An 11,895-nucleotide genomic window follows, 5' to 3' on the forward strand; every position below is an offset into this window, starting at 1 on the left:
AAAAGATAATCCAAGCTCAAACGCAATTAACAATAAAAAATGGACTTCACTTAAAAGGAAGCCGATCTGAGAAAGTAAACGGTAGAATAATACAATTATTGAAGCGTTATTTCAAAATAATCTCAAAGAGACACACACAGCATCAGCCACAAAGCTGCAGCATGGCCCACTAACACTCAGTTGAGCTTTCCATGGTGGTTTTTTATTCTGAGGCTGATGGCAATAGAGTGCAGTGATCAGTGAAGGAAGGGGGGGGGGGACAGCGGTGAGGCAGAGGACAAAAAGGCAGCACCAAAAAAACACACACACACACACACACACACACTATGGCACGTAACAATCTTAAAACATGTCTGAAAGGGATCTTTCAATTCAAGTTATTACATCTAAAGTTTGTCATTTTTCTTTGGTTTTTTCTACATTATGACTCTCAAAGCTCATTATGTCATTACACTCCATTACCCGCTTCAGTGACAGTCTTTGTTTGAACCGGGCCCCCAAACTAATCACATCAAGAGGTTTAACGACCAAAAGCAAAAGACAACTCTGAACTACGTGAAGTGTTAACAGATTTGTTTTGTCCAGATTAATTGACTTGGCACAGATGCTCTGTTCCGACACTATTCAGTTTTTTTAAGACTTCAAACAGTGTTGCACTTGACCCGGTAAAGCTCGTCTTACTCTGCTGCTTTAGCTCTCTGCTCCTTCTTTCACAGCTCAGTCTTTTCCTCCCTCATTTAATGGGCACCTCTACAAAACCTGGGCTTAAGTGCTACCCCTGCAAAATTGGACTCATTTGCATTATTTTAACATTGTTTGGGCTCGGTTTTGGCAACATAGTTTCAATTTGTAAAACCCTTACAGCAAAGAGGCAAACTGACCTGTTCAATCTTATGTTTAAATACAAAATGCTGTCCTCAGATACAAAGTGTAAAGCACAAAATCACACCTCAGTGTTAAGAATAACATTACATGCATCATCATTTAAATAATTCCTTTTTTGTGTTTCCTTGTTGATCTGCAATGGAAGGATAGTAACAAAAAGAGGGACATTTGAATGAGCAATGATATAATGTATGTTTTACACTCCTATCAGTTTATCCCTGAACAGGACTGATCCCGAGCTGTGAGTCACTCTGCTGGATGCTTTGAGGTTCCAGACTGACTGGCTGACTGGTTACTAACACTGCTGTATTGGGAGATCATTACTGAGCTTACATCAAAAATTGATTTGATGAACAATTCAAACATAATCTAAAAAGCACCTCATTTGTTCACGCATACAAATGAAAGCACAACCAATAAGAAGTAAATCTCTCCTCTTTGTGTGACATATTAAGCTCATCTGTCCTTCTACATATGAATCACTGAGACATAGCAGATTTCCAAATGATGTCATCAAATACACTAATTTCCTCAAGAATGCAACATTTGTGCTAATGATCCATATCACATCCATAACACTGGGACTCTTTATGTCATGCTTTCATTTATTGGTGTTTTTTTCCCATCATATTAGATTCACACCTGTGCTACCTTTCCCTATACATTGACAACAACATTTTTGGAGATTTAGCAATGTGTTCAGCTTTAAGAGAAAATATACTTAATTATTTATCATTCTGGATTGTTTCACTAGCTTGTTGGTTGCAAGGAATTATGTTTTTTAATCAAATTGAATGTGTTATTGGATTAATATCAGTACACAGCCATAATCTGATTTATTTTTTATCTTCTAAATGTGGCCGTCTTTGCACACTAAAATGGTTCTCCTACAGTGGAAATGCTGAAAAAATTAAAATAATTGTTTTAATATATGAATTGATGTGATCAGTGTTGCAGACCTCTCAGGCCTGAGCCAACTGACATGTAACATCATCCAACATGTAGTGGCTTTGCCCGACTGCAGATTCAACAAAATACGGATGTGACTCTTGAAAGATCAGATAAAAACAGAACATTCAGAGAAATGAGTCATTCCAAAAAGAACATCTGACAAGTGCAGCACGGGTGGGAGACTGACTTAATGTTGTGTCTGACGGCTTTCTACTAAATGTCAGATGTGAGACATTTTGGTTATAAAATGTCTTGCGCCGAGCTCTGTGTGAAATGTAACAACATAACAGAGGACCTGCTGGAGGAAAGGTCAGGTGAAACTGAGCAGTGAAACAGAAACAAGTAGTGGTACATTTCAGCTGGTGTCAGAAATGTGCAGAGGGAAGTGAAGAAAGAAGGAGAGAGAGAGAAGAGGAGAGACAGAGGAAGTGAGGCAGAAAAACTGAATTTAGCATGATGAAGCTTTGAGTGTTGCTCCGAGCATTAACCTCCACTCTCTGTTTAAATATATACTCTATCAATCTGTGTCAATCAATGCTTTCTCAGAGCTAGTTTGTACACACTCAGCAGGTTTTGCCTATAGGCAGTTTCAGTTAGTGATTTACAACATTTCTCACAATGCTTCACATCAATAACCTCCAGAGAACATTCAGGTGCAGATATATAGAAAGTAACTCAAAAATACTGCAACTAATTTTTACTACCTGCAGTGGTCAGTTCCTCAACATTAAACAATTCGCAATGACAGAAAAGTGCAACTTGTGCAGAAGTTTGAATCAAAAATATAATCCCTTTATTAAATATTATGTATTACTGTAACTATATGAAGTCTATAATCTGACATAATTGTGATTAGATATCATTGCATCTGTTTGCTTTTTCCTGTACCTACCAGTTTGTTTTTGTAATTGTAATAATCTAACATACATTACAGTAATACTATCTTACTGCAAAGTACACTCAAGCCCCCCCCCCCCACCCCCCCCCCCTTCTTACATATTGCACAACTATTCAAAGGTATCCAGTTTACTATCATAGAAGATGAAGAAAAACAGAAAATATTCACATTTGAGAAGCTGGAATTGGCAGCATTTGGGTATTGTAGCATGAAAAATGGCATGCCTGTAATGATCAAGTGTAGAAATGGTCTCTTATTTATTTTGTGATAAACTAATCAAGTAATTAAGACACACTGAAGATCAGGATCTTCAATACCACTGTGAAGCCTATTTTGTGGTATGGAGCAGAGACCTGGAGAACAAGTGTCTTCGCCATGAAGAGAATCCAGACATATACCGACACCTGCCTCAGAAGAATCCTTCAAATTCACTGGCCATGTTTGATTAGAAGCCAGGAACTGAGGCAAAATGCTGGTCACACTTTTAGCAAACCTGCATCCAGCACCACAAGACATGCCCTCTTTTGGAATCCACAAGGGAGAACAAGAAACACTTGCGCCGTGACCTAGAGGCAGACCTGAAGAGAAAGGCTGTACATGGGAATAGCTGGACAAATTGGTCCAGGACTTGGATGCCTGGAGAGCATTTGTTGACAGCCTCAGGGTCAAAAGCTTAGGTAAGTAAATCAAGTAATTGTTTGGCTTGTGTTTGTGTGATCAGCCGGGCAGGTTGTGACTTGTGCACCTCCGCAGGTTGTCAGGGAGTCAGATGAAGCTGTTTGGGAGTCCAGCAACACTTGAATGTCTCAGCTTTGTTCAATTCTCAGCTCTGATTGGTCGTGAGGGCTTGGTGAGTCCTAAGATACCATCTGATCCATTTACCATTCAGTCGATATATAGTAAAATAGTGACAGTGCTGCTTTGTCTGTGCAGTCAAACGCTTATCGAAGATGAAAATATTCCCAGCATTTTGACTAGAATGTTTAATATCAATTTCATGTTAATACAAATGTAGTTCCATGAATGGTTTGATCTTAGCACAAAGACTGAGAGCATTCCTTGGTGTATTCAGAGCAAAAACTTTCATAGCAGTTCAGAGGATGAATAGGAATCACATTTTCAATTCAGATCCTGTATTTAAAAGCAACAATACCACAGTGTATTTTAACCCAACTAAACCCATGCAATCAGAATGTTAAGTGTGGAAGTTTTATCAGCAAAATGTACTTGAAAAATATCAACAGTAAAGCAAGCAAGGAGAATGCTTCCTATTACTACAGTTTTATGTAGTTATACATTTTAATATTACAATAACTGAGGCTGTAAGGTTTAAACAGAATTGAAGTGGAGCTAATTTTAACAATTTTATGGCTATTTGAATATATGACAATGCATTAAAAAAACCTTTATCTGCAAAGTAACTATTTCGGAACTAGTGTTTGATACGAAGTACAATATTTCCCCCTAAGATGTAGTGAAGTGTAAAATTTAATCCCCAAATAGGTTACAGAGTGGTTTGAGATAATGTACTTAGTTGTATTCCTCTATTTAACCATGGATACTAAAAACAACTGTATATTTATTATCTAATAAAAATATTGTACTTAAGGATTAATGTGGAATTGATGCTTAATGGAGATTCGGACCCATCTTACAACTAGCTTTTATGCAATCATGCACAGCAACTTTAAGTGCAACAGTAAACTTCACATCAAGGGTTATAGTGGTCTTTATTGTCCCTGTGAGGGCATCAAATAGGGCATCCATGTTCCAAAAGCAAACAAGAAACCCAACACTGCCCCACGTAGGTGAACATCAGTAACTGCAATTTCACGTCAAAGTTTGTTGAAGGACATTTATTGTCATGAAACTGAAATGAGCCATCAGGATGGATTGAAGACTGGGAAGCAGGCAGACATATATGTATGTATATGGTTATATGGGTGTATGTAGATTTTTGTAAGTATATTTAAATGCATGTGTATGAATGCATGTATGTATTATATAGGGCTGGGGCATTGACTGGTCAAAAGCAATCTATTGCAACTACTTTTAGAATCGATTGGTGCCAGGCATTTCTAGACATCGGCTTTTCTCTGCCTGGTGTTAAATTGTTTTCTTTGAATGTATTAAATGTTAAATTGAATAGCTTTTTGTGTTGTTGTGTTGGCCGGACAATACAGGCGGCTTTGGGATGTCAGCTTTTGCTTTGGAAAAGTGTGGCTGGCCTTTTTAACTGATCTGTGTGTTGACTAACTGATCGATTGTGGAGATAGTTGCAGTCTGGGTGCCTCCCCCTGCCCCCAGGTGACACTGGTCATTACGTCTTACCCTCCCACACAATGATGTTGGGGCTAGAATCAGGAATGAGTCTGGCAGATGGATTCAGTCTCTCTAAAGAACACTTTAGAAAGTTGGATGCTTCATATCGCGTGATAAGACGTGCTGCAGCTTTCCTTTCGATGTATTGATGTGTGTCTGAAAACAACCTGTACTCAACTCTGTACTCTAGCTTGTTACTTCAGTTTGACTAGATATGATTGGTATTCATCCAACAGGAGGTAAGGGAGTTGAGTCCATTTGTTGAGGGCTGTGATGCCATCGAAGTGAATCTCTGATTACTCCACTCCCATGTCTCCTGTTGATTAATAGCACACTTAACAGCACGACACTCCTGCCCCCTCACCCTGCTCTGCAATCTCGTCTTCTCTGAAGCATTTTTCTCATAAAGTAGACAGAAGATCAATAGCTCTTAGGTGTGTTTTGATGTCTTCTTATTTATATTGCATAAAGATTACATGAAGATGGACATTTGATGAAATCACTTTGTAGTATTGTGGTATTGGAAGAAAGAGGAAAGATGTCCCCTGTGCAATCATTATGTTGTTTCTCTCACACTCTCTCTGTAATTCATCCAGTCATTGTGCTTTTGACGTACTGTATCGTGTCTATCACCCACATATACTATAGATACACTCCTATTGAATAGTTTGAACTGGTACAAGGAAATTAGGTCACCAGTGAGGCGATGACACACTTCATCTGAACTTCAAGTGAGCCATTGTAACATGTTTTTGTGTACTTTGCAATTTGAAGACTCTCTCTTAGGGGTGCAGCATTGAACAATAACCAATACTCAGCCTATTATAGTGTGAACAGAGGCTGTACTTTTATCAATTTAGTAAAACGCCCTGCTGAAACTTAATGTTTAGCGAACAGACTCCAGGTTTTTTTTTTCCACATTTGATCCTTTTTTAAGCACCGTGTTGGCTGGTGAAATCGCTCATCCCTGGAAAAAACCATCAAGCAGGTATCAAGCTGTAGATGTCTAGCAACAGCATGCTAATAGTACAAAATCTGGGTTGTTAACACAAGTAGTGTCCGCCACAATGGATGAACAAGCTGAGGGCCATCTGTGGATGTCTTATCAACAGAAAGTGTTAGTCTTTCTACATTACGATTACTGTGATAAACTACAAACTACTCCAAATATTCTGGGATAGAGGTCGGGGACCCTCAGCTCAACCAACCACTAACTGTGAGCTAGCTTATAATTAGTTTATTAAATGCTTGAAATACTAAGAAATAAACCATATTTTACTGTTGAGTATGCAAAGTTTACCTTCAGTGTTTCTCTTCTTCTGCTGCACAACATGTTAGCATTGTCATTGTCAGCATGTTAACGAAACTGATATTTAGCAGATATAATGTTCACCACATTCAGCATCTTAAGTAATTAAGTATGTTAGCACGCTATAGGAAACATGAAGTAAAGCTGAGGCTGATAGGAATGTCATTTGTCATGTAGTACAAGGACTAACAAATATTTTGACCTGTACTGCACTAAGTTGTAGAGGGAGGCACAAGTGTCAGTACCAAATCCTGTGATAAACCATCTACAGATGTTGAGATATTACACTGGATAAGTAAAAATTTGACCTGCTGTTGGTGTTGACTGAAGTCAGAGGAACAGCAAAGTGAAAAGGATTCATCCTCTGGTCACCATGAATAAGTTCTTGGCAATCCTTAAAATTGTTGTAGAGATATTTTGCTAAAAAACACATATGTCAACCTAATGGTAGCACTACAGCAAAGGTCACAGGATCACCAAAGTCAGTTGACTTCACCCTTAAATGAAAACTGACAACCTGAGCATCCCAGTAACGCCGAACAACAAACCCCAAATGTAAACCTATCAATCAGTCCAACTGACATGATGGGTAAACAAACATTTTCCAAACATGGAGATTACTATTGATTCAAGGAAGGTGGAATATAATTTGCCCTGCAGTGTCAATAATGCATAATCCCCTGACTGGAGAGTGAAATGGGAAAAGAGGCTGTAGATGTAGAGATAAAAACACCAACTCTTGATAAAATAAGGATGCAATTTTGAGTCCAACCAGTGTAATTTTATCTGATTTCAGTCAATATTCTGTTATTATTTCAATCATAAAGGAGCTTCTACACTAACGTGACGATACTTTCTACATCAGGTATACAGAGCAAATAAGCACATCAGGTAATTTAGTGGACAATTGTGTATTAAGTAAAGGTGACAGAGGTGGGTTTTTTTCCATCCACACTGACCATTGAAACAAGAAGCTTAAAATAACTAAATCCCACCACAATTTATTTTTTTAGAGATGTGTGTTACTATTTACATTTTCAATGTATTTCAATGTAAAAATCAAAATTTGAGGAGTCCACAAGGTAGATTATTGAGAGATGATGCATCACACAATCTGAATCATCACAGATAAATAGTACAGAGGGAAAATAAACCTGTTTATATCTGAGAGGTGTTCTCTATGAAATAACCCCCTCCACCCCCCCCACGTTTGAATGTGAATTATGTTTTCTTCATATTCTCATCAGCAGCGTGATGTGATTGGATTCCACTTGGCAAACAGGGACACAAACAATATCAGAAAAAAACAATTTGGTGCAATTTGGCGTTGAGCCGGCCATCCAGCTGCTTATTAGGGTTCACATGTGAGATGTTTGGGTAATGGAAGGAAAGCCTGCAGGAGGCCGAGCTCAGTAAATTCAGCCCAACACTGCGCTGAAATGGATCGTCAGTCAGGGGTCCCATTTCTCAACACATTTACTCAACAGGGTCTCATGCTGAATCCCAAATACTGCCAGCTGCTGCTGTATGGTCTGCTGGTTTTATATTGTGTATATTTGTCTTAAAGTTGCAATAAATGACATTGAGCCTCACTAGATGTCAGCAAACAACCATTTGCTATGTAGAGATACAGTGGAGTAATGGTGACCAGAGCAGATAATTAAGCCTAATTACCTTTTTGTTATTCAAGCTTCTCTGTTGGTAGCCAGTGCAGCCACATTTGCAAGTTAGGGCATGTGAGTCCCTCCTTGTCTTCCATGTCTGTTTCTAAGATAGCGACCATGTAACAAACTTTCTCAAATTTCAACTAAACATTACATTATAATATGTTTCTGAAAACATTTAAGGTATATTTGGCAAAAGTGACAGAATCTTGATGCATATTTGATCAGCAATGCCTATTTTGACAGTTCAGCGACCGCTTTATTTTTTATTTCCCGAATTTATTGAGTAAACGAAATATCCATTTGTTTTGATCTGAGACGTTGGTGCTAAAGTGTGACATCTAGTGGCCGAGTATTGCAACTTTTAATTGTATTTCAGGTGTTTTGTGAAACTACAAAACAATAGAAAAACATGAAGGTACTTTATATCATTGCTCTCCTGCAAACACCTATGTGATCAAAGTTAAAGGCTCTGTGCTTGTTAGTCACATTCCTGTTAGGTTCCCATTTTGCATCTGATAAAGATCCCCTGTGGGGTTTTTGACCACTTTTATCGGTCCCCCTGTACCTGTTTGTGCAGATGGAAGTATGTGAGCAGCACAATTAACATTTTCTACTTCTCTCACATTCTGCTGCAGATTCTGCTTAACAATGTTCCAACAAAGGCAGTGAAGAAGATTGACAGCAAACAAATGATTTAAAATCTTTTTTAAAGCGGCTCTGTAAAGGTTTTATAAGGGCCTTTTCCTTTTTAAATGTTATTTCCAGCCTTCCTAAGTACGTTGAACATTACTATTTATATACAGTTTGAAAGTAAAAAGTGCTTTCACACCTGCAGTTTGGTTCATTCACCTTGACCCAAGTTGGGAATCAAACTGTGGTGACTGACTGCCAGTCATTTGGACCGTTATTGAACCTAATGTGTTGTGTGTCTTCCCCAGTGTCACAAATATATAACAGATTGTTAGACTGCATCTCAACCTCATGCTGAACATACTGCTGTCAGTGTTCACCGTGGTGTGTACTGAATTTGTCTCCATCATCAACAGAAGATGTTGTCTAAACCTTGACATATAAGTTGCCATGTGTCCAATCCCTCAGTATTTTATGTTGTACGGTACATTTCAAAGATGTAGTACATAGCTGACAGGAGTGGATTTTAATCTTATGTTCACCCACTGTGGATTGCTGCTATTGTGGATTGGAGCTGGCAGTTTTTAATGTCCTTTTTGGTGGTGGTGGTGGTGATGGAGGAGGAGGGTCGTCCATGTTCATTTTTTAACATTGAAGTCTGAATTAAGGTTGGTTTGTTGTGGATGAATGATTATGTGGAGAAAACATTAACACATGGTCACCACAGAGATGAAATTCCTCCAGAATCTTTCAACGCAGAAAAAAAGAATACTATCATCTCATGTTATTGCCAGAAGTGTGTGTGTGTGTGTGTGTGTGTGTGTGTGTGTGTGTGTGTGTGTGTGTACATGATCACTATAGGTACAATGAAAGGTATCCTGTGGAGGTTAATTGAAAAAATCACTATCCTGACTTTAGATGTGTAGAATTGAAAATTAACTAGCGTTGTTGAGTGGCTGTCTCTCTTTTAATGTTAGCATAGCTCTACTTGCGGCAGTCACCAGGGTGCATGACTCTACATCAGTTTTGCAGGTTCTTCATAAAAAAAGATCTGAGGCAGACTTCATTAAACACGGCTGAACTTTAATCCTAGCTCCCGTCTGTTATTAATGTAAATTGAAGCAGTCATTTAACCGCAGCTGACGGTGGAGCAGCTGCAGAGACCGAACCTCTCACCAAATCCTCAAATAACTCTCCGGTTGATTAAACAGATTAGAGGCTACTCCTTTTAGCATTTAGAGGTTTGCTTTCAATGAGGTGCCCTGAAAATAAAACTTTTGATAGTTATTGGAGGTTTAATCACACGTCGCTTCCAACTGCTAAGCAGCAGAGACAGCGACAGCCTGTCAGGTAGAAAAGATTATCCTTTCATATAAGCCTAAAGCAAAGTGAGGCTTTGACTCCTGCACCCCAAATTTTGTAGGAACACAAAGTCCGTTACAAGTGTGCATGATACAGTTTATAATACAGGTAGTTTATGAAAGTGAGAATTTTGTATGTACTACTTGAGATGGCTTGTAGTTTCCAGAGATAGATTGCAGAGATTTTTTTAGATAGTATAGAATTGAGACACAGCTACTAACCTTATACAGTATGTATTAGGCTATATGCTAGTTAAAAAAAATTGTTTGCAAGCAGTATACAAAGCAAAACTACAGCCATGCTAGCTATTCTGTGTACTTTGAGCTAAATATAAAATGTCAGCAAGCTGGCATGCTCACGTTGACAATGCTAACATGCTGAACTGACTAACAGTGCCAGCCAAAATGTTAAGGTACTTTACCATTTTACCAATTTACCATTGTGACAGATGTCTGCAACCTTAAAAAGATGCTGCCAATTAAACTTGACAAAGAGAATGCAAACTAATCTCTCTAAATATGTTATTTTCTTTACTTCTAAAATCTTTCTGTAGCGCTCTTACCACCACCTACAATGTGTTGTATTATTGTCCAGATGAAAAATCAAGTGTTTATTTTAGTATGCATACCAGATTGCACTTAATTCTTTCACATTTCAAGTGTGAAACCACAAAGTCAAAACCTACATAGAAATGTTATGCTGTGGGACGCTGCTTTTATCTCCCGTGTGAAGCCTCTCAACATGGAGCTGAAGCACCACTGGAGGGCTCTCTTACTCTCCAGTGTCAACTCACTCACTCTCTGCAAATTAGGTGGTGTACTAATGCAAATGCAAGGTCACCAATCTAGGTAGTAATATTGCACATACTTAGTAAAATAGTGACTGTGTTCATCTGTTTTTAGCAAAATGAACAAATAAGATATTACCAGCACCAGTGCAACAGTAAATACAAACATGATGGTTTCATTCCAGTCAAAGATGACAGCAGTTGACACCACTGATACCGTACTTAAGCAGACATGAGGAAGTAATCACTGCATTCTGTGTGTTTCTACCTTCAGTCTTGCCTGGCACAGGTCCAACAGCTCTGATCAATATGGAAAGTCCCAATTTTGAGAACTCCAAAGTTTTGGTGACTATATCAGATCTATTTTAAAAAGAGAGGTAGTGATAAGCAAGGCTGTAGCCAGGATTTTTCAAATACCGAGGTCCAAAAGAAAACAACAACATATATATTAGTACAATGTAATCCATGATGTATTTATGTCGCTTTCTTACTGTGCATTTCTCAGTCATGGTCACTCTTGTGGTCCAGTTCTTTCTTATCACTTCCAATTTTGCTACTTAAATCAACTCCTATTTCAGTATTCTACAACTTCCATGGTTGCATATTTAAAAATTATAACTGCAATATATTATTTTCTTTGTTTGTTCTTAAAATGTGGAATGGAGCACGGCCTACTGGGAAAGGGAGAAAAGGGCGCGTCCAATGAATGAACAGTTTGCAAAATGTCGACAACATATTTCTGGCGATTTTCAAGTCGCAGTTCACATCTACTGCAGCAAATATTTTTCTGGAAGTGAGCACTATATAACAGCGACTTAAAAATCTCCAGTAATATGCTGGCTGTATATTTGTGAATTTGTGACAAATCTGCTGATGGAAGCGCAACACAGCTGGAGCTGTTCGGTAAGGAAACCAGTTAAATTCTTTTATAGACAGTCTATGGTTAAATTGGAAACCAGTTGGGACACCGGTGGATTTCAAGACCTCGCTCCACCGCTGACTATAGCCGACTACTTTCGTTTTGACATGGCAGCGGTATCTGCAAGTACGTGTCACGTGACGGTCCGTTGATGCAAGGATAATT

Source organism: Scomber scombrus, chromosome 22 (genome assembly GCF_963691925.1).
Source record: "Scomber scombrus chromosome 22, fScoSco1.1, whole genome shotgun sequence".
In the NCBI taxonomy this organism is placed as follows: domain Eukaryota; kingdom Metazoa; phylum Chordata; class Actinopteri; order Scombriformes; family Scombridae; genus Scomber; species Scomber scombrus.